We start from the raw sequence: 24,693 nt of genomic DNA, 5'->3' as shown, positions 1-24,693 counted from the left end.
TTTAAAAATATTTTAACATAAAAGTGTGATTTAAACAATAGGTCATTTTCTGATGACACATTCCCTTTAACAGGTATAGAAAATTTAGGCATCTACTAAACACTATTCTGTCTGACCTGCTAAATACCAGCAGGGGAGGTAGCTGGAAATAAACCCAAACATATTTGACTAATGGTCCATTCACAAGTCCGTAGTGTATTGTGGATCCGCAATACACCCGGCCGGCACCCCTATAGAAATGCCTAGTCTTGTCCGCAATTGCGGACAAGAATAGGACATGTTCTATTTTTTTTCCAGAGCCACGGACCGGAAGATTGGCGGCGCGCTCTGTAAATGCGGATGCGGACAGCACATAGTGTGCTCTCTGCATCCATTCTGTCCCCATAGAAAATGAATGGGTCTGCACCCGTCCTCAAAATTGCGGAAAGAATGCGGACCCATTTGCGGACGTGTGAATGGAGCCTAATAAAATTTTTCTGCCTTCGTGTAATTGACATTAGCAGCCACAAATATATATTTTTACAAAATGTCAACATTTTTATATTAATAAAAAGTTAAGGTTACCGGTAGTTAACTTTTCAACACTTTGCTTTTTTGAGGAATATTACGTCATGTTCTCCAGTCCTAAACATAACTGCTTTCAGACGTCAGTCTGGACAGAAATAGATGTACAGAGGTTAGTGCTAGGGCTCAAAACAACAGACGATAAGCAGGTCACCAGTATAGACACTGCTTGATACGATAACTTTCTGCATAAAAAAATAAAATAAAATAAAAACATTTATATGGTCACCACTGTCACGATCCCTACTCTCGGGTCACGTCACTGGGGTGAATTATACTAGTGAGCTCATCAAGTTACCACAGAAATTCCCACCCACCTATTCCAGATGACGGAATTATGCTTACTTACTCCCCTAGATTCTAACACCCCAATATTTTTTATCACAATCGCTGCCACTACCTATACCAGTGATGGCTAACCTCCGGCACTCCAGCTGTGGTAAAACTACAACACCCAAGATGCACACTTGCTTGGCTGTTCTCCGAACTCCACAGAAATAAATGGAGCATGCTGGGAGTCGTAGTTTCACCACAGCTGGAGTGCCGAAGGTTAGCCATCACTGACCTATACTATATGGCAATAGGGGCCTATACTCAGATATTCTCTCAACCCCAATTTTTTTTTTTTCACAAAAATGTTTTATTGTCAAAATGGCAATAATAAAATACAGCAGCTTCTTTGTGGACGCAGCCACATATGGTGAAATGCACGTACATAATACCATTAATGAGTGGGCGCAACCACTATTGAATTGCCATATTTCAAACATTAGACAGACAATTTGTCCTACGGCACCCGTTCGGGTGCTGTCAACGTAGGACGAAGACATTTAAAATGAGGTAACACAGGGGGAAGACAAACTAAAGAAAAGGAAAGACAGGAAAAGGAGAAAATAAAAATGGTAAAATGGATGGTCAGCTAATTAGTTTCATTAGAGCACCAGATCCATGTAAAAGAACCTTTCTATGGTCAAATAGGAAGGGCTAAGTTATCTAGGCATAGGGAATTTTGCAAGCCAAGGAGACCAATATGAGTGGAAATAGCGTACCCTGTCAGTTAATATAGCATGGGTAGAAAAAAACCTTGCAGGCTGTGAGCTGTGCGCTGCTATTGGCCAGCGCTGCAGCCTAGGAGAAGGAGACGCCCACAGGACAAGGGAAGACCCGCCTACTATAACTTAAGGAGCAAAGGTACCGGAGCCTATAACAGGAGAACGGAGCGGCGCCCGGGGATAATAGTAAGTGCAGTGAGATCCCCGGGCGTTGCTCTATATGGCAGCATACTCAGTTCACATAGTTTATACAAGTGAAAGGTCCTCTTTAAGGTCCACTTCTATCTGTTGCCAGCTTGGGGTCTGTTCCTGGCTACACCAATACCTTAGTGGTTGTAAGACAAATGAGTCATAGTAACCCTGAAGATTCGGAACCCCCAATCCTCCGTGGGATCTACGGTTGTAGAGTATAGAAGCCGCTATTCTATGAGGGCCTTTTTTCCAAATGAATGAAAGCATTTGAGATTTAAATTTTGCTATGACTGAGGTGGGTATTGGGATGGGTAGAGTACGAAATAGGTATATAATCTTTGGGAGCACCATCATTTTATATATTACTATTCGCCCTAACCAGGATAGGTCCAGCTTAGAGTAGCGATCTATATCAGTTTGGAGGGAGTTATATAAAACATCATAGTTACTTTTAATTAGCCTTGAGAGGGGGTAGCAAATTTGTACGCCTAAATATGTGATTGAGTCTACTGCCCATTGAAAGGGAAATTCACTCTCTAAAGCCCTCTTCAAAGAAGGGGAAACCTTAACAGCTAGGATCTGGGATTTTGATTCGCTTATTTTATAGTAGGAAACTTCTCCAAATTCTCTAATTAACTGCAATGTAGCCCTCAGTGAAGGCAAGGGGTCAGTTACTGTCAAAATGACGTCGTCAGCAAAGAGTCCTATCTTGTGTTGTCTATTGCCTGCCGAAATGCCACGAATCGAATCTGACATCCGTACCATTTCTGCAAAGGGTTCCATTACCATTAAAAAAAGAAAAGGGGAGAGAGGGCAACCCTGATGGGTACCGTTGGTAATTAAAAAAGGGGAGGAGAGGGAGCCATTAGCCAATACCCTAGCTGACGGGGTGGAATATAATGCTTGAATCGCATTTTTGATTGGGCCCTGAAAGCCGAATTTATCCAAAACTGCTGACGCAAAACCCCAATGTATACGGTCGAACGCCTTCTCTGCATCCAGAGTCAGAAGCAGAGAAGGCGTCCTAAATCCCCCAGCCTTTTGCAATAGACCTAGTATCCGACGGGTACCATCTGGTGCCTCCCTACCCTTTGTGAAACCCACCTGGTCAGTATATATTAACAAAGGCAATATTTTCAAGAGCCTACGGGCAATCAATTTTGCATAAATCTTCACGTCACAATTGAGGAGAGAAATCGGGCGAAAGTTGGCAGGGGAGTCAGTCGGTTTCCCTGGCTTCGGTATGGTAACTATCGTAGCCTGCAACATTTCCGAAGGGAATTGTTCTCCCCCTAACACCTTATTAAAAAGTTTCACCAGATGAGGTTGTAACAGGGATGAAAACAATTGGTAGTATTCGTTAGAATACCCATCAGGGCCAGGTGATTTATTTGGTTTAAGAGATCTGATTGTAGCCTCAATTTCTGAAGCCAATATTGGGGAGTTTAACTCATCAACTTGTTCACTGTTTAAAGAGGGAAGATGCAATTTTTGAAGAGAAGAGTTAATTTTTTCCGGGGATGGTTGATAGGTAGATGGATCTTTGTTAAGATTGTATAACTTAGAGTAAAAGTGGCTAAAAGCTTCCGATATGTCATTTGGATGAGTAATTCTAGAAATTTTGTCAGGTGCAATTAAGTGGGGAATATTTATCTTTTGAGAAATTGGTTCTTCTAGCCTAGCTTCTTCATCTAGAAGGGCCGACAGTTAAGCCTCACGTGTTCTCTTGAAGTGTGAGCTTTGTTTTATTAATTCTCCTCTAATGGTGGCTTTATGAGCCTGCCACAAAGTGAGAGAGTTAATATTTTCAGTATCATTGAAAGAGAAATAGTCTACTATGGCGGATTCTGTGAGTGGTTTATACTTGGGGTGCCGCAGGAGAAAGGTGTTATTCCTCCAGGATTTTTGAGTATTGACAGGCAGAATTTGGGTGATTGAGCACGAAATTGGTGCATGATCAGACCATGATGTGTTCCCAACAGAAGATTTAGATATCTTGGATAATAGTGGTCTATTAGATAGAAACAGGTCAATTCGGGAGAACGACCTGTGCCTCGCTGAGTAAAAGCTAAATTCTTTAGAATTCGCGTTTAAACATCGAAATATGTCATATAGTTGGTTATCTCTTAACCAACGCCCTAGTGTTGGAGCTTTTAATCTGTCCGGGTTTGATGAATCCAGAATCCCATCTGGCACTATGTTAAAGTTCCCACAGATCATTAGATAACCTTTTTGTATAGTGCGCTTCTTCTGCAGGACTTTGTTTAAAAACCTTATAGGGGATTTATTGGGGGCGTATATATTGACCAGGGTAATTGCCACCGAACCCACCGAACCCACCAGAACAATGTATCTCCCCCCCTCATCACATAGCACTTTATCAACCTGAAAGCCCAGGGAGTCTTTAATTGCAATAGCTACTCCTGCTCTTTTCTTATTTGAGTTGGCAAGTAAGATATTAGAAAAACCTTTACGGGAGAAATCTGGATGTTTGTGGCATACAAAATGTGTTTCCTGGACACATAAAATATCAATTTGGGAAGAGCTAACGTCTTTCCAGAGTGAGGATCTCTTATAAGGGGAGTTTAACCCCTTAGCATTAATAGATAAAACCTTGACTGCCATAGAAATAGAAGTTATTCAAGAGTTGAATACAGAATACAAATCTTACATATCTGAGTGGACGTGGTGAAGGGATTACCATCAATTGACCATCAAAAAGGAAAAGAGTAATAGGACAAAAATAAAAATAAAAATCCAATATTAGTGGTTATACAACCTGTGAAGAAAACATAGGTTAGCAACAGAACAAACTTGGTCGGGTCTAACGAGGGTTACAAGAACCTAGGACCAGAAAAATCGGGGATGAACAGTTCCGCCTTTTTCCGCCATCCCTAACGTTAATAATGACAACTTGACTAGGAGGAAATAGTGAACTATAGAGGAATCACTTTCAAAATCAGTCTCCCACTGAGGTCCAGTCCGGGGCCACATGGGAAGTTGGTTTCTTTCTTGCTGGAACCGGTGATAATGAACTACCAATGTTCCAAGTTTTGAGCAGAGATTCGCCTTCTTCAGGGTTCCTGATAACGTATGTTTTCCCATCTTTGTGTATCAAAAGTTTCATCGGGAATCCCCACTTGTATGGGATTTGGAGCTCCCTCAATACTTTGGTAACTGTGGATAGCTGCTTTCTAGCTTGCAGTGTTACTTGTGAGAGATCAGCAAAAATTTGAATGGACTGATATGGCGCTGGTAAATTGCGATTTTTCCTGACATAGGAAACTAGATCCTCTTTTGTGCAGTAGAAGTGAAAACGCGCAATTACATCTTTAGGCGTTGCCGCTGGTAGATGTTTAGGTTTGGGCAGATGATGAGCCCTGTGAATCAAAAGCATTTGAGGATCTTTATCTGGGAATACCAGCTGAAGCATTTCTCCCAAATACTGTTGCAGGTTAGCCGGGGAAAATGAATCTGAGATGCCCCTGAATTTTAAATTGTTGCGTCTATTCCTGTCCTCCAGGTCAGGCATCTTAGCTCTCAGCCCTGCCACCTCATCTTCTAGACTAGAGAATAGTGCGCATCAATAAGATCATTGTGGGAGCTGGTTAATTCCCCCATTTTATTTTCAATGTGATTCACTCTGGATCCCATATCTTCTAAGGAGGAGGTAATAGAAGAGGCCACTTGTTGCAGCTGCGAAATGAGAGAGTGATGAACTGCATTGCTTTCAGCGAGCTTTCTGACACTGTTTGATCAGAACAAACAAAGTCCTGTAAAGGGTCCAACACCGCATCCACTTTAGTTGTGGTCTTAGCCACAGCAGGGGACCGGGGCTTAACTAGGGGGTTGATACTGCTTGCCACGTTTCCAGCTATGGAGTCACTCACCGGCGATTCAGGATACATGGCATCCCCTTGTTCAGGCCTGGAGATGTCATGGGGTATGTTTCCCCTTGCACCGGATCGATGAGGCGTTTGTGAACGCGCGACATTCCCCTCTGTGTCTCCGCAATTAGTAGCCGGAGAAGGAGAGCTTCTCTTATCTGTGGATGACCTGTAGTTTTCGGCCTCTTGCAGCGCGGGTGAAGAAACGGCGCGTAGTAGCGGGAAGCCGCCATCAGGCTTCTGCGTAGAAAAGAAGTCTGTGAGGCGTCGGAGACCCGGTCGGGAGGCTTTTTTCCTGGTCATCATGTCACAGAGCAGGTAGAAGACGATCTGGTAGCTCAAGCTCTCTCTTGTCAAGGTGCTTTGGGTCGCTTAACAGGGATGGTGAAGCGGAGCTCTCTCACCAAGCAGCCATCTCAGTCCGCAGCAGGCCACGCCCCCCTCTCTACCCAAATTTAACACAAGTTATCTATATGGGACCTAAAATCCTCTGGAAACACTACTGGTAACTTTATTCCCTCCGAAAGAGCAAGTTCTATAAGACCATAAGGAAGGGACTTATCAGTTTTTAAATTTAATACACAATAGTGCAGTGCAATACAAAAAGAAAGTGTCAGATAAAAGATAAAAATATACATACAATAACAATGCAGTAAAACAGATAAAATATGGCTGACAATTACCTGTTCCCAAACACCCATTTGGGGTGGGCTGTGAGGCCACCTCCCTCCTTTCGGTCCGGCCTTTTGGGACATCTAATATTATTCAGGTTTTTGCCCCACCTTCCCACAAGGCTGACCGATGTCGCAATATGAATCACGGTGATTCCTCGCCGTATGGCAGGGACTGCAGGTACAGGTAAGATCCTATAATCTGAGTCGCCTCGTCCAAGTCATACAGACACCAAATATGATCGAGTTATGATTTCCAGAAGGCCAGATCCTGAATACCGAAAAATGCCTCATGTTCAGTATGGAGTGTATAGACTCTCCCCGAAGCCCATGTCAGGCTGAACACAATTATTAGGGTTCTGAGGATGTGGGTGTTATGAGGTCGGAGTTATGGCGTCTGATATTATTTCATTCATCTATTGAATGGGTTAGACCACCCGCTGGTCTAGCAGACAACATGTCTGGGGGTTGCTCCGCATTTTTAATATCTCCCTTCCAGTTCTTCGTTTGTGTGCCCAAATGTATTGTAATTAGCAGGCCAGTGTTAAATAGAGCTTCCTCTGAGAAGGTGGAGCGTCTCACCTAGTTTTCAGACTGGCTGGCACCTGGAGGTACAAGTTGCATTTACTTAATAGATCAACAGCCACTGCTATACAATCAGCTATTGATAATACTTTTAGGACAATATGAAATCTATCTATCTATATATCTGTCTATTTACCTCGGATTTCGTTACAACCACCATTAGTCATGAGTGACTCAAGTGGAGTAAAAAAGAAAAGATACAGTAATGTATATACAGATAAGAAGTAGTGTGATCTGCCAGCATCATGTTATACAGCGTGAGGAGCTGAGCAGGTATTTTTATACTGTGAAAGGATTCTGTATACTTTGTGTTTTATACATTTAAAGTGGTTGCCCAGGCTTTTACTAGGGATGACCTATCCATAGGATAGGTCATCAATATCAGGGTGTCGGACCCCCGCTGATCAGCTGTATGAATAGACAGTGCGCAGTGCGCATTTGCCATCTCCCATCGTCTCTCTTCAAGCTCACCGCTGATGTCTATGGCAAAGACCATAGACTGCAGCAGCGGACAGGAAGAGAGAAGGGAGACGGGATGTGCACACTGCGTGCGCTGTCTCCTCATGCAGCTGATTGGCAGGGGTGCCAGGTGTCTGACCCCAGCCGATCTGATATTGATGACCTATCCTGAGGATAGGTTATCAAACGTAAAAGCCAGGACAACCCTTTAAGGGTGCATTCACACAACTGTATTTTCAGTCTGCGCCCAATGCGCATTTTTGCGGATCGTACGCAGGCCCATTCATTTTCATGAGTCCGCAAAAAATGCGGACAGTACACGGATGTCATACGCATGCTATCTGCATCTGTGCGGCTAAGTTGCAAATTATAGAACGTGTCCTATTCTTGTCTATTTGGCAGACAAAAATGTGGCCCACAAAAGTGCAGGATGCACACGGACCACAATGCGGATACAGTTATGTGAATGCACCCTAAATCTCTCCTTATACTAGTCCAGTAAGTGGTCCTACTCAGTGGCTTATACAATTAATAACTCCATGCACGAGACTCCTAAAACCCGGAATAAGTAGGGATTTCAATCAATAAGTTCCAAGTTATACTAAATCTTTTTACACAGAACTATATATCAATCTCCCCTGCCGATGCTCATCTATGCTTATAATTTATAGGACAGCATTTTTATGTTGACAGGTTCCCATTACCCTGGGTTCACACCTGAGCGTTCTGAAAGGAGCGCTCTGTATGCGCGATTGTACCGGCGTTTACAATCGCGCATACAGAGACAAGCGAACGCCCATTGTCGCGTGTTCCCGAAAGTCTATGTACGGGAACGCGCGACAAAACGCCCCAAAGAAGCTCAAGAACTTTTTTGAGCGTAGGGCGTTTTACAGCGCGTTCAAACGCACTGTAAAACGCACTGTAAAACGCTCAAGTGTGAACCAGGGCCATAGGGAAGCATTGGCTTTCATGTGTTGAGCGTTTTACAGCGCGTTTGAACGCGCTGTAAAACGCTGAGGTGTGAACCCAGCGTTAAGCTCTTTAATTATATGTGCAGAGCGGTAGCACCTGGACACTGATTTTAAACTTTCACCAGTCCTCCACATGTGCCATTTGAGATAATGGTCCTTCTGCACAGTAAAGGGATAGATGTCATCCCTTAGTAGGAGGAAGAGGCACCAGCCAGAAGAGTCAATTTTTCTGATGTCCTGTGCTGATTTAGGCCTCCTGCACACATTTCCATTTACGGGCAGTTTTTTTTGCGCTCTGTATACGGTACATATACAGAACCATCCATTTCAATGGGTCCACAAAAAAACGGAATGTACTCCGCATGCATTCCATTTCCGTACTTCCGTTCCGCTGAAAGATAGAACATGTCCTATTATTGCCCGCAAATCACATTCCGTGGCTCCATTTAAGTCAATCGGTCCGCAAAAAAAAACAGAACACATACGGAATGTACTCTGTATGTCTTCCGTATCCTTTCCGTTTTTGCGGAACCATCTATTGAAAATGTTATGCCCAGCCCAATTTCTTCTATGTAATTACTGTATACTGTATATGCCATAAGGAAAAACGGAATGGGAACGGAAACAAAAAAATGGAACAACGGATCCGTAAAAAATGGACTGCAAAACACTGAAAAAGCCATACTGTCATGTGCAGAAGGCCTTAACATGGGAGTTTGTGACACCAGAAGTGTTGCATTGCAGCATTTGTAGGTGGGGATTGAGGGGCCTCTATAAAAGGGTACATTCACTCGACCGTGTGTAATCATTTCCGTTTTGCGGTCTGAAAATAACGGAACCGTGTGTCCGCATTTTGGGGACAAATGATTTCCGTTTGTGTTCCGTATGTCTTCCGTTTTTTACAGTCCGCAAAAAATGGAAGGAAAAAAAAAAAGAGAGAGAAAAAAAAGAATTATTTAAGCTCCATTCACACGTCCACAATTTCGTTCCGCATTTTGCGGAATTGCGGACCTATTCATTTGTATGGGGAAGCACGATGTGCTGCCCGGACACGGAATTGCGGAACCGCACTTCCGGGTACGCACTTCCATTCCGCAAAAAAATTGAACATATCCTATTCCTGTCCGCAATTGCGGACAAGAACAGGCATATTCTATTAGTGCCGGCAATGTGCGGTCCACAAAATGCGGAACGCACATTGCTGCTGTCCGTGTTTTGCAGATCCGCAAAACACGTTGCGGATGTGTGAATGGAGCCTAAGGCCTCATGCACACGACCGTTGTGTGCATCCGCGTCCGTTCCGTCATTTTTCACAGTTTAGCGGAGGTCCCATTCATTTCTATGGAGCTGTGAAAAAAAACTGATCGTCCTCAGTTTTTTCTCCACGTCCGTGATCCGCGATTCCAGTCCGTCAAAAAAATATAACCTGTCCTATTCTTGTCAGTGGAAAACGGAGGACGGACCCATTAAAGTCAATGGGTCCGTCAAAAAAAAACGGATGCACAACTGGTATGTCATCCGTGTCCGTTTTTTTCAACAAGACCGCGGTGCAATAAAATTACACTTTTCATTAACTTTCCTTATTTTTCCCCTGTCAGACAAAAAAAAAAAAGCAAGACACAAGAAAACACAACTGAAGCAAAATCGGACACGGACAACTGAAGCCAAATCACTGACAGTGAAAAAACACTGTCGTGTGCGTGAGGCCTAAGGCATTCAAAAATACGGAAACAGATCCGCAAAAAACGGATGACATATGGAAACCATTCCGTATGTCATCCGCAATTTGCGGATATTTTGACTTGAATGGGGCTGCGGAACAATCAGTGCGGACAATAGTAGGACAAGCTTCATATTTTTGCGGACTAGAAATGCAGAAACACGGATGCGGACAACATACTGAATGTTGTCCGCACATTTTATTCACACATAGAAATGAATAGATCCGCATCTATTCCACAAAATGCGGAACAAATGCGGATAAAATTATACGGTCGTGTGAGTGTACCCTAAAGTGTTTGTTTGGGTACAATAAAATGTATGAGAGACACAGAGACTGGCTGAGACTGAGCAAAGGTCTGACCCTTGTCACCAAGGAGCACATCAGTGGGCTGTGTTAAAGACAGAGGGAGATTGTGAGTGCAACCCAAGACAATGCCTTGTGTACACAGTGAGAAAGATGGGTCCTGAAGATTGAAAGCCCTCAGAGGGGTTAATCAGATACTGTACACTGAGCCTAGTGAGTTTGAAAGAGACTTATGTCCAAGGGCGCTAGTTTCTGCAAATTGTGAATGAGGGATCTTACTAGCCCCTACCATTTTCATCTTCGTATTAAGGACTGATTTCCCTAAGGCCCGTTTAATGGTTCTGCAAGCATTTAGACTAAGGCCCCTTTCACACGGGCGATATTTCCGCGCGGGTGCAATGCGTGAGGTGAACACATTGCACCCGCACTGAATCCGGACCCTTTCATTTCTATGGGGATGTGCAGATGAGCGGTGATTTTCACGCATCACTTGCGCGTTGCATGAAAATCGCAGCATGCTCCTCTTTGTGCGTTTTCCACGCAATGCAGGCCCCATATAAGTGAATGGGGCTGCGTGAAAATTGCAAGCATCCGCAAGCAAATGCGGATGCGGTGCGATTTTCACGCATGGTTGCTAGGAGACGATCGGGATGGGGACCCGATCATTATTATTTTCCCTTATACCATGGTTATAAGGGAAAATAATAGCATTCTGAATACAGAATGCATAGTACAATAGGGCTGGAGGGGTTAAAAAAAAGAAATAATTTTTTTTAACTCACCTAAATCCACTTGTTTGCGCAGCTCGGCTTCTCTTCGGTCTTCATCTTTGCTGTGCACAGGAAAAGGACCTGTGGTGACGTCACTACGCTCATCACATGGTCCGTCACATGATCCATCACCATGTTAAAATATCATGTGATGGACCATGTGATGAGCACAGTGACATCATCAAAGGTCCTTTTCCTGTGCACAGCAAAGATGAAGACAGAAGAGAAGCCAGGCTGCGCAAACAAGTGGATTAAGGGGAGTTAAAAAAAAAAATTATTAACCCCTCCAGCCCTATTGTACTATGCATTCTGTATTAAGAATGCTATTATTTTCCCTTATAACCATGTTATAAGGGAAAATAATACAATCTACACAACACCAAACCCAAACCCAAACTTCTGTGAAGAAGTCCGGGTTCGGGTCTGGGTACCAAACACGCCAATTTTTCTCACGCGCATGCAAAACGCATTACAATGTTTTGCACTCGCACTGAAAAATCACACATTTTCCTGCGATGCACCCGCATCTTATCCGGGCCAAAAACATGACACCCGTGTGAAAGAGGCTTAAGGGCTCATTCACACAAAAGTAAGGGTCCTGTTCCTGTGTTGCGGACCATAAATAGCCGGCCGCGTGAATCCCGTATTGTGATGCAGACCTATTGACTTAAATGGGTCCGTGATCTGCAAAATACTGCAAACGATAGAACATGTCCTGTCTGTTGCAGTGCAGAAGCACAGACCTGAAAGCCCACAGAACCGCTTCTGTGGGCTTTTGCTCCACAAAAGATAGGACATGTCTTATCTTTTGCCATATCTTGCAGATTATGGACCCATTCAAGTCAATGGGTGCGCATTCAGAAGGCACTGAGTTCACCCGGCCGATGCCCATGCATTGTGGACCCGCCGTTTGCGGTCCGCAATACAGGCACGGACACCTTTCGTTTGTGTGATTGAGCCCTTCAAGAGAGTGTGCTAAGATGGTACCTTCTTCCTGCAAGTTGAAATGGTGTGATTCGCATTCAATGGTTGAAGTGACCAAAAGGTATAAAGTGAACCTTGGCAGGTTGTGCCCAAGATGGCTGATAGTCTTTTCTGAACCTTTAGTGCCGCTATCTAAGGGAGGTTACTACCTACCACTGCATGCGGAGTTGCAGCAGCCTCTTAGATATTGATGCCCTGGCTATTCTGAGGGTCCTGACAAACTCTAGACCACTACATTTCCCAGGAAATACCTCTTGACCACCTACAGTTGTTTCCATACAGTGTGTATACTGCACAGACTAAATGTCCAGGAATTTTAGTTTGAGCAGTTCCTGAGCAATGCGTGGTCGATACAGTCCAAAGTCCTTTACAATAGTTAACACTGTACTACTTTAACTTGAATCTATGTACAACCACTTAAAGTTGAGAATTTGTAGTATGGCGCACCTTACTCAAAGTTCCAGCAAGAGAGTTCTTGTGTTCATGCAACTGTTCCACCGTTCATCTGTTCAAGATTATTTACCCATTAAGCATGAAGAGGTATCGACTTTTCCCATGCAGCATTGCCACTAAGTGTCTATACCCAGATGGTCTCCTTAAAGGGGTTGTCCGGGTTCAGAGCTGAACCTGGACATACCCTTATTTTTCACCCACGCAGCCCCCCTGACATGAGCATCGGAGCAGTTCATGCTCCGATGCTCTCCTTTGCCCTGCGCTAAATCATGCAGGGCAAAGGCATTTTTTGGAGATCCGGTGACGTACCGGGCTCTCCATGGGGCTGCCAGGAACCCCGGTGATGTCACCGACACTGATGGACAGGATTTAGCGCTGCCCTAGCCAGTAAAACGGTTGGGGTGAAAATGGAGGTTTGTCCGGCTTCAGCTCTGAACCCGGACGACCCCTTTAAGAGCCAATACCTCCCTTAAGCTACCCAACAGGTGTGAAAGAAACCATCAACCATATAGTACCACTTATGCGACTGTAACTGCTAAGCTTTATGTGCCTCTTTGTGAAAATTAATAAAACTTGCTTCTGCAACAACTGTCTCTCCCTGCCAGGCATAATTTAAAGGTGCAATGCAATGCAATTCAAAATCTGTAAAAGGTCCCATCAATCAGGAGGCAGAGGAACTTTTGCACTTCATTAGTCACCAGGACCTGTGTGCTTCTGCTACTTGTACACCTCCTATACCTACAACTGTAGAAGCTAATAGCAGGAGGCAAGTGTGCAGTACGCAGCCCTGCAGGGTGAGGTCACAGGGGTAGTTACTAAACCGAGGGTGTTCTTGGTACTCAAAGTTTTTATATACCCTGGGCAGGCGTACAGCAGTGATGGAGAGGCTGGCACATAGATCCTCTGGGGCACTCTCTGGGTATAGGGACCAAGCCTGGTGGTAGGTGAGGTGCCCTGGGTGTTGCAGGTTTAGTGTGCCCGTGGCAAGATCCCTTATAGTTTGTCACGCCAGTGCCGGTAACGGTGGCATATCGATTTGTTGTAGGAATAATTGAGGAACACAAGTTGCAGTGAACCAGAACTTATTTTTACTGAACAGTTCAACTATTTACAGTCTTTAGTTAGTTCCACGTGTAAAAGGTTGGTAACAGGCAGGCTTCATATAAATGGCAGGCAAAGTCCTTGCAAGATACTCAGAGGGAATAACACTTACAGATCAGGCTGCATTTTCCTTAGATCCTGTCTGGCTTTTTCCAAGACCCGTATGCCCTATTGCTGGCTTTATCCTTGGGTAGGGAAACCTTCCTCTGGTATATATCCTCTTGCTGTAAAATATCCTTCTGCCCTTCAGCTCTCTACTTGGCTGGATAAAAGTGTCTCTGCACTGTACTTTTAAAGGTACTAGATATCTTCAGGAGGCAACTTCTTCCCCTGGATTAACTTCTGTGCTTCTCTTGCTCAGGAACTTCAGGCAGGCTAGCCTGAGCTACTTAGCCTCCTGGATTAGACTGAACTGACTCTTTCCTGTCTGGGCCTAACTATATATACTAGGGGGTTCCCTAGCTCCCTCTACTGCCTAAGAGGAGGAACTACATCCCTAACAGGCCTGGTACACAGGAGATAATATGGCAACATACCTTAAAACGCAATACAAAATACCATGACCATGTTCCACAGGAGGTGGAGAACAACATTACCCTAGTAGTGCCCACCTTCACATAGTGGGACACTACATACACCGCTACTTTGAGGTTGCCCGTCCTCAGCGCAACACAGGGGCCCACCCAGCTGGAAACTGTGACCTGAAACACAAAAATGCAAACCAGGCATGTACAACAATCACTACATTTGCAAGGAAATTATCAGGCAGCTCCGCTGGCAAAGGACAAGTGCGGTGAAAAGAGGTGTCGTTCTCTTCATGCAGGATAGTACAGGGAACAGGGGCGCTGACCGGGTACAGCATATCAGGAGTAACCAGGATAGTCCATAATGATAAAAGAAAAGTGCAAATATAACACAAGTTTCTGGAGGCTCAAAAGAACACATTGAGTCCGTACCCGGGTCTTGCAGACAGTTAGACAGGGGTTTCCCGGGAGGAGCTACTCTGGTCAACAATGTAGTCTCCGAATCTCATAGGTGGGTGCCCCTTAGTAGGCCGCGTGGACCTTCTTACTGGCAGAGGCTCTTCCTGCCTTGGTTCAGGGGGGCCAGAGGAATCCACAGGCTCTGGAGCCCTTTCAGGTACACCCTGGGACAGGTCATCCTGGGGTTGAGGACTAGCAGGAACTGGAGCCGGTACCACCAAGTTCAAACAAGGTGTGAGGAACCAATGAAGTGGCTCCTTGTCATGTAACAGGTTTTCAACAGCCTGCATAGGATCAACAGGTTGGGCTGACAACTCTGGCTCAGGAGACTCTGGCTCAATGTCCCCTGCTGCAGTTTCTCCTTCTATGCAGGGCTTTAAATGGTTCCTGTGTACGATCTGGGAGCTTTTACCTTCTCTGGAAATTTGGTAAATGTGGGCCTCAGCATTAGGAATATCAGTTATGACGTAGGGAGTCCTCTCCCACTTACTGTCCAGTTTACTGGTTCGGTGGTTATTCTTCAACCACACCACGTCTCCTATAGCCAGGGGTCCCGCATGGGCAATCAGGTCATAGTCTCTCTGTTGTCGCTCCCGGGCACTTTCCATGCGCTCCTGAACAATCTCTTTGGCATTAAGAAGACGTCGGCAGGAAGCCTCCCTTGATGGCCGAACATCAAATAGAAAGGTGTGTACCCGGTGGAGCAGTGGATTGTATTGTTGTACTTGTACATAAGCTGTGGCAGCAGAGTAGGCCAATCACCCCTCGTCTCAGGGGGTACTGCTCTCAACATTTCAATGAGAGTTTGATTCATCTTTTCACAGAGTCCGTTACCTTGCGGATGATAGGCCGTGGTCCGGACTTTCTGGCAATTGTGTAGCAGGCACATCTCCTGGAACAGCTGGGATTCAAACGCAGACCCCTGGTCGGTGAGGATTCTCTCTGGGCAGCCGGAAATGCTTCCACCACAGTCTTGGCTGTCAGGTCCTTCACGGGCACTGCGACAACAAACTTAGTGATCAATAATGGTCATGGCATAAGTATAACCTGAGCGACTTAGCTCCAACTTCACATGATCAATGGCAACAAGCTCCAGTAGAGTTTTACTCACAATAGGATGGAGAGGCGCTCTCTGGTCATGGCGCTCACTTCTCCCGATGGTACAGGCAGTACATTCCCGGCACCATTTTTCAATGTCTTCTCTCATCCCAATCCAATAGAACCTTCTGCGAATGGTGGCTTCAGTTTTCTGCACGCCGAAATGTCCGGACCAGTTGTCGTACATCTCTAATACAAGACTGGCGTCTCAACGTGGTATGAGGAGCTGGTACACCCTATCGCAGGACACTGGATCCAGGCTCCTTCTTAGCAACAGGCCTTTTTGAAGGAAGAGTGTGTGGCGATGTCTCCACAGTTTCAATAGTTCTGGGTCTGCACTCTTCCTGCGGACTCTTTCAGGAGTTCTCCCACTAGTAAGGAAGTCGAGCAGTTCACTGAGGACTCCACTTTCTGACTGGAGCTTAATCCACCTTTCCTGTTTTCCCCTGGACTCAGGAGTATTCGGTGGATAGGGATTAGCAGCTGAGTTATTTTCAGTGTGAACATTATCTTGTTGAGCAAATTTGTTGTAAAACGCCGGCATATCCACTTCCTCCCAGGCGTCCTTTGGTTCGTCTGGCGCTTCTGTAGTGGGAAGCAGAGACAGGGCATCAGCATTATCATTTGAACGGCCTGCCCTGTATTTCACAGTGAAGTCATAGTTGGTAAGGCGGGAGGCCCATCTTTGCTCCAGAGCCCCTAACTTGGCTGTATTCAGATGCACCAGGGGATTATTATCAGTGAAGGCGACAAATGGAGTGGCAGCAAGGTAGTCCTTGAATTTTTCAGTCACAGCCCACACTAAAGCAAGGAATTCCAGCTTGAAGGAACTATAATTCTGATCATTTTTCTCAGCTCCCCTCAGGGATCACCCTTTTTTTGTTGTCCTGCACCTGAGCCAACACGGCTCCCAGGCCTCTTTTACTGGCATCCGTATAGAGGTGAAACGGCTTCTGATAATCCGGGTAACCCAGGACAGGGGGTTCGGTCAGCTTCTTCTTTAGGAGCTGAAAGGCAATCTCCCGTCCTTCATTCCATTCAACGGGGATAGGAGTCTTTGGACTCTTTTTGGGATGCCCCCTTAGGAGTTCCACGATCGGATCCGCAATCTGTGCAAAATGCGGGATGAAGCGTCTGTAATATCCTGCAAAGCTGAGGAAACGTCTCACCTCCTTCACGGTGGTAGGAGTAAGCCAATTACGGACAGCAGCAAGTTTATCAGGATCAGGCTGGACTCCTTCTGCACGAACAACGTGTCCCAGGTACTTTACCGCTGGTTTCAGCAGATGGCACTTGGACGGCTTGATTTTAAGGCCATATTTAACGAGGACTTGAAACACTTCAGCCAGATGTTTTAAATGATCCTCATATGTCTTGGAGTAGATAATGACGTCATCCAAGTATAGCAATACAGTCTCAAAGTTCTTATGGCCTAAACAACACTCCATCAACCGCTGGAACGTCCCTGGAGCATTACACAGTCCGAAAGGCATGTAGTTGAATTCAAACAGGCCCATAGGCGTAGTGAAGGCAGTATTTTCCCCGTCTTCCGGGGCCATAGGTACCTGCCAGTATCCACTAGTTAAGTCCAAAGTTGAGAAGTAGGCTAATGACCCCAGGGCAGTCAAAGACTCTTCGATGCGTGGCAAGGGATAAGCGTCTTTGTGGGTAATTTGATAGATTTTTCTATAGTCCACACAGAACCTAATGCTGCCATCTTTTTTACGAACTAGGGGCGCAGCCCAGGGACTATGACTGTCCCGGATTATATTAGAGTCCTTCATTTCCTGTATCATCTCTTTTACAGACTGGTAGGTGGTATGGGTCTGTATCTCTCCTTGATAGGAGGATGAGAGCCAGTGGGTATGGTGTGTTTGATTACACTGACCTCTCCATAGTCCGTGGAGTGCTTGCTAAAGGCCTTGTGGTGCTCTTTCACCAGATTCAGGACTCCCTCTATTTGATCCTTCAGGGTGGATTCGTTCCCCACATGAAGTTCCTCCCACCAGGATACTGAAGAGGCACTGGTAGGGGCGCTGCTGCTCTGTGCGGTTTGAGACGTCTCCATGGCAGGCAGACGGATAACATCCTGGAAGGATACCTGGAAAAGCTGAGCAACAGGGCAGTGCTTAGAGAGAGTAACAGGGTGATCACTGAAATTAATCAAAATGACAGGCACTTTACCTTGAGATACAGTCACCAGGCTCTTGGCTGCTCGCACAAAGGGATGATTCTCAATTTGGATAGCATCCACCAGGGCTTGATAGTCTTGGCCCTGGATCCCTAGTACAGCACGGCACCACAGAATGATCTTGGAATTCGATGGCAGGATTACCGGCCGGTTATCCTGGATCCGGGCAGTGCAGATTTCTCCTTTTCCATTCGCAAATTTTTGCTGAGCACACAGCACACTCATAGTCTTTTGAATGACTCTTAGCAGCAGGTGAAGCTGAAGGTATGGATTGGTTCAGTGCCTCAAGCACCTCGGAGTAACAATTTTTAAAGACATTAGTCCCAAAGATCACAGGGTGTCCCCCTTTATCTCCGGATTGCACAACAATCACACCTTGCTGTGGTAAGGTGGCTTCTCCCACCTGAAGGGTAGGTTCCCAGTACCCATGGACTTTCACCGGCTTGCAGTTGCTAGCAATGATATCCAGCCAGGATTCCGGTGGCTAGGTGAGGAAACTTGAATCCCAGAATTTGTCAAAGGTGGGTCGTTGGATGGTGGTGACCTGAGACCCAGTATCCAGCAGGGCTTCAAAAGGTATCCCGTTAATGCGTATGCTAATTTTTGGACGAGATCCCACGTACCTGGGCATCCAACTCGGATCCTTTGGACCTACTATTCTACCTCCCGAGGGGCGGTCCTCGGCCTCAGTGGTGGCCCGTTTAACTGCCAACACGTTGTTTCATGATGGCCATATTTCTTACAATAGGTGCAGACAGGCTGTTTGCGATTCCTAGACCGGTAACTCGGTCGTCCATCCAATTCTTTAGGGTAGACCTCTTTATATGCAGGCGGGAGAAGCCTTTGAGGTAGGGGGCTCTCGTCTTCCAACAACAATGGTTTTTCCCATTCCTCTATTTTCCTGCACACCTTTTCCAGGCTCTTAGTGAGATGGTTAATTTGCTCCATTAACGCTGCCACCACATCTGTTAATGGAGCCTGGGTGGCTTGACTGGCTCCGGTCGGTTTCACATCAATAATTTTTGGTTGGCAGGCCTGAGGTTCAAGGGAGGCCGCCCTGTGGGCGGGTTTTGACCCAGGATACTGATGGCCAGCTCTTTAAAGTCCAAAAACGCACAATTGGGGTGTTGGACCGACAGCATCCTCAGCTGGCCCTTTAAGTGCTCAGCGTTTACACCCGCAATGAACTGCTCTCTCAGAGTCCGGTCCTGGTCCTCAGCCTCCCGGGGGTCCACCTGGACCACAGCCCTCAAGGTCTCTTGCAGGGACAAAGCAAAATCACGGAGTGACTCACCAGGCTGTTGCTTCCTGCTGAAAAATCGCATCTTAACTTCCGACACCGTCCTGGCTTCAAACATAGTGCCGAGGCGTTCAAAGATTTGTTCCAGGTTATTCTTTTTGGAGCTGGGCCGTGACATTGGCTCCCTGCGGACGGCCCCTTCTAACTGCGCTAAGAGGATCTCTATTTGTTGCTCAGCGGAGATAGGATAGAGCCGGAATAAGGCCAGCATCTGGTCTTTAAAGTCTTTCAGTTTGTGAGCTTCACCGGAATATCGCAGGAACTAGGGGGCCCCGACATAATATGGCATGGTCAGTGGCATCAGGCTGGATGCTGCCGCAGCGGCGGGCGCCCTGTTATCAGCTGCGTGCACTACAGAAGGTTCATTGGAGGCCACCTGCTCCATTTCCTCAGCTGCAGACATGGATTGGTCTATGAGGCAAGTTCTGTAGGCAGACTCACGCTGGACTTCGCTCGCTCAAGCGTTGCTAAGGGTGACCACGGAGTGGGTATGGCCCTTTAAGGAGCGGCGGAGCAGGCCAACTTTGAATTGGATGTACTTTCCCCCGGATTAAGTCCTTTATTACTAACGAGGAACCTCCCTCAAGTCTCCCAGCAAGGATCGGAATCTTCCCGGTACTTGTATACAAAGGGGCCGGTTAATACAGAAGTTTTTACTCACTCCGGTGATGCGCAGTCCAAGTCTCGCGAGGTACGTGATTACGTCGTGCAGAGGTCCCATGCGCAGCGTCAGGAGATGGGCGCGGCCTCTCGGAGCTTCCAGATTCGTGGTAGGCGGTATCTTTTTCCTTTTGCAGGCTGCGCGGCACCTTCTCTTCTTTTTCGCGCCAAACGGACACAACGATGGCGCAACGATAATCCAGTCAGCTTAGGCGGCCATCTTTAAGCATAAGGCTGTCCATTCACTGACAGCAAGTGGTGACTTAGGAAGCAGCAGTCCACAAAATACAGTTTTCACACCGCGGTTTTTCACAGTTCTTTGCAGGGTGAGCAAATGTGAGGTCACAGGGGTAGTTACTAAACCGAGGGTGTCCTTGGTCCTCACAGTTTTTATATACCCTGGGCAGGCGTACAGCAGTGATGGAGAGGCTGGCACATAGATCCTCTGGGGCACTCTCTGGGTATAGGGACCAGGCCTGGTGGTAGGTGAGGTGCCATGGGTGTTGCAGGTTTAGTATGCCTGTAGCAAGATCCCTTATAGTTTGGGACGCCAGTGCCGGTAACGGTGGCACACCGATTTGTTGTAGGAATAATTGAGGAACACAAGTTGCAGTGAACCAGAACTTATTTTTACTGAACAGTTCAACTATTTACAGTCTTTAGTTAGTTCCACATGTAAAAGGTTGGTAACAGGCAGGCTTCATATAAATGGCAGGCAAAGTCCTTGCCAGATACTCAGAGGGAATAACACTTACAGATCAGGCTGCATTTTCCTTAGATCCTGTCTGGCTTTCTCCAAGGCCCGTATGCCCTATTGCTGGCTTTATCCTTGGGTAGGGAAACCTTCCTCTGGTATATATCCTCTTGCTGTAAAATATGCTTCTGCCCTTCAGCTTTCTACTTGGCTGGATAAAAGTGTCTCTGCACTGTACTTTTAAAGGTACTAGATATCTTCAGGAGGCAACTTCTTCCCCTGGATTAACTTCTGTGCTTCTCTTGCTCAGGAACTTCAGGCAGGCTAGCCTGAGCTACTTAGCCTCCTGGATTAGACTGAACTGACTCTTTCCTGTTTGGGCCTAACTATATATACTAGGGGGTTCCCTAGCTCCCTCTACTGTCTAGGAGGAGGAACTACATCCCTAACAGGCCTGGTACACAGGAGATAATATGACAACATACCTTAAAATGCAATACAAAATACCATGACCATGTTCCACAGGAAGTGGAGAACAACATTACCCTAGTAGTGCCCACCTTCACATAGTGGGACACTACAAGTGGTATTTAAATTATACAAAGTGCACACCCTTTGGATTATATGCCAGGCTCTGGCAATGTTTGGCCAGCAAAAATAAAATGGAAGGCAAATAGTGATATGAGTAAACTGTGGACACCCTTATTGTCACAGAAGCAACCTTCCTTTATTATTGTTGGTGGTGCAATGTATGTGTAATTTACATAGTAACTTTAAATCTACATAGTACTTAATGAAATCTATTTGCCCAATAGAGGGAGTACAACTTTATACAAAGTACCTGGAGCAGTGCATAGCTATTAAGAGTGAAGAGGTTGCAGTCACATGAAGATACCCAAAGAGTCTTCTGCCATATAAGAGGACAGAAGTACTAGAAATAGCATGCAATTACTGGTCAGGGATGTTGCCAGGGCCCCGAACATCATGACCGCCAGCACATTCAATTGTATTTCTGTCCTCAGGATGGCGATACAGTTGAATATTGAGGAGGAGCACAGGAACCAATGGCAGCCTACCCTACTGTAAGTCACTCTTATCAGCCACAGGCCATTAGGCCTGAAGCCTATTAAAGGACACATAATTGGAACAGGCTGCGCAATGACATGACTGCGACCGTCTGCTCTGGGAAGCAGGCAGCTCAGGCCAAAGGCCGGAGGAGGCCTGTGGCATGCATTGCAGACAGTGGCTGGGAATGAGAGTGAGACATTCGATTTTTTAGTTTTATTTGTCACATTGGGATCTGGGGCATTATAACTACAGGGGCACTACAGGGGGCATGGGCATTATAAGTATCAGGGCACTATGGAGGGCAAGGGCATTAAAACTACTGGGGTACTACTGGGGGCAGGGAGGCCTTATTAATACTAGGGGAACGATAGAGAAGCCTTACTAGTAGGTGTGATATGGAATGCCCTACTACTAACAAGGACACTGTTGGGGAGCATTATCATTATTGGGGGCACTATTTATAATAAGGGCACTCTAGGAGAGAATTATTGCTATTGGTGGGACTTTTATATTAATATGGGGGGACCATCTGTATGGCATAGTATTTGGGGGCACTGACAAACACAGCAGGATAACATAGTTGGGGCACCAGGGTGGAGAGCAGTGATGGTCAGTTCGCAGTGTTCGCCAACGAACACATGCGGGCTGCCATCTTGAATCACCCGTCCGTGGATGCACAGGTAAGCCCTTACCTGAGCCTGTGCCGGTCTGAAATCAAATGCGGTCACCGGGAGCAGGCAGTTCCGAGAACAGCCGCCGGGGGCCTTCATCGGGCTGTTCTCGGAACTGCCTGCTCCCGGTAACTGCATTTGATTTCAGACCGGCTCGCGCCACAGGCACAGGTAAAGGCTTACCTGTGCATCGCTGGACGGGTGAGTCAAGATGGCAGCCCGCATGTATTCGTTGGCGAACATTGCGAACTGACCATCACTGGTGGAGAGGATAATAAAAAGGTGAGGAACCTTAGACGCCTGTGTGGCAAACTCTGCAAAGACGAGACATGGCTTAAGGAAATGGAGAAGATGAGGAAAGTGCACATCAGAGGATACATCACCTGTGAGGCACTACAGTATATGTAAGTGGTATGTAATGCTGTATAGTCCTGTATGTTTATTAGAGTCCATTCAACAAGTACAATATGTCTTTAGGGCTAGGGTGTGTGTGGGGAGGGGGGTTGCTTAGAGAATTTGGCACATATGTATGAGGACTTGGGCACTGGATCTTTTGAGACCCTTGCAATGACCTGCTACGGCCCTGGGTCAGATTTGCTTTGAGGCCCAGAAACTTCAAGATACTTGTCTGACCAGCAGGTCTGTGACCCATCTCTTCTCAAATAATTCACCCTACACTGGATTTTCCCTTTAGTGTACTTCTTTACTTTAAGATGATAAGACTCATAAAAGTCACAAGGGCAAAAGTTAAACTGTCCCAGTGACTGTATGTTTAGAATTCCCAGTTACATGTGGTAGAAGAGTAACCAAACACCACGTTTCCATCAGTTGCTTGCATGCCCTGCCTTCCAGCCACTCCTACCTAACATACCCACTGTCTCTGCTTCAATCATATCTGCTTTTCACAGTTGTAAAGTGAAGATCTGAGGCGTTGACTTTATTAAGGCAAACAGGTCAAACCTGTTTGGTGGAGCTCACTTTGTTAGACCTATCACAGAGAAACGGAGTTAGACTGTGGATCTTCTATCGGCTCCCCACACTTTCTTTCATTTCCTTGGAAGAACTGTCAAAATACTAAGGTAAGAAGGGAAAGGGTGAGAAGACAGAGATAAACAGGACCTAGATATTGGCCGTCATAAGATAAGTGTCATAGATAGCAGGTAACAGAGAAAGTATTTCAAATCTTATCTGTAGACAAATGCTACTGTTCCTGATATCATGTTGAAGGCTTTTACAAATAGTCTTTATGTTTGGTATATTGACGGTTATCATATGCAGGAAATGCAGCAGCATATAAGCGTCTGGTTTTATTTTGTTGCTTCTAAAATGTATTGCTTCATCAGCTATAAAACATTCCCTGTGCACAGAGACTAAAGTCACAAGATGATCGCCACAGGGGCAAAACTCTACAGGGTTGTAGGCTGAGGGGGTGCGGTGGGGTTTCCAGAGAGCTAGGCCCCAGTAGAAGCGCCAACAAGCCTCTCTGCCTTGTCCAAGGTAGTCTATTACAGGGCTACGACAAAGAACTAGAGCTTTGCCCCTCATTACTTAAAGCCTAGCTACACGACCTAGGTTTGTCAGCTAAGGCCCCATGCACACGGCCGTTGTTCACAGCCGTGTGCGGGCCGTGGAACCGCGGCCTGGATCCCTTCCTGTGAGCTGGAGCGCACGGCGTCACTGGTTGCTATGACGCCGTGCGCTCCCTGCTGCCGCCGCTATACAGTAATACACTGGTATGATCTATACCAGTGTATTACTGTACTGTGCCGGCAGCAGGGGGCGCACGGCGTCATAGCAACCAGTGACGCCGTGCGCTCCTGCTCTCAGGAGGGATCCAGGCCGCGGTTCCACGGCCCGCACACGGCTGTGAACAACGGCCGTGTGCATGGGGCCTAAGGCTGGGTTCACTTATGTCACTTGTGTCCGCTGCATGATGCTTTTATTTATCTAGAAAAGAGAGACATCAGGTGCTGGATACCAGAAGCTGCCTAGACCTGCACCAGATTCATCACAGGATGGAGAATTAATGAGATACACACATTTGTCCAACTCTATACCAGATATTGGTTGTCTCATTTTTAAGCAGAATTGTACACCAGACTTGTGGTGCAATTTTGCAGCAAAATGACACGTTTTGGCCATACCCCCTTTCCCACAAATCACCCCTTTATGCTGAGCCGTGTCCCTTTTTTGAGTTAGAAAAAACCCTAGTTGTGCCAAATTTATGCCACTATTTAGACAGAGTTTAGGCACGGATACATTAGTAGAACTGAGCCAAAAAGATCAGTCCTGGCATCAGCAGTAGATAAATGG

General features: G+C 46.1%; 1 protein-coding gene across 2 annotated transcripts in view; it reads left to right on the top strand.

The window, feature by feature from the left end:
• Positions 1-23,316: 23,316 nt before the first annotated feature.
• CPT1C (carnitine palmitoyltransferase 1C) overlaps positions 23,317-24,693 on the top strand; it is a 59,608-nt gene continuing 58,231 nt past the window's right edge. For both annotated transcript variants that reach the window (XM_044281635.1, XM_044281632.1), the window contains exon 1: positions 23,317-23,459. The gene's annotated coding sequence lies outside the window, so the exon portion shown is untranslated. The remainder of the gene's footprint in view (positions 23,460-24,693) is intronic.

This window comes from Bufo gargarizans, chromosome 2 (assembly GCF_014858855.1).
Source record: "Bufo gargarizans isolate SCDJY-AF-19 chromosome 2, ASM1485885v1, whole genome shotgun sequence".
NCBI lineage: Eukaryota > Metazoa > Chordata > Amphibia > Anura > Bufonidae > Bufo > Bufo gargarizans.
The sequence above is the reverse complement of the archived record's forward strand: the minus strand, read 5'-3'. Positions and strand labels throughout refer to the sequence as shown.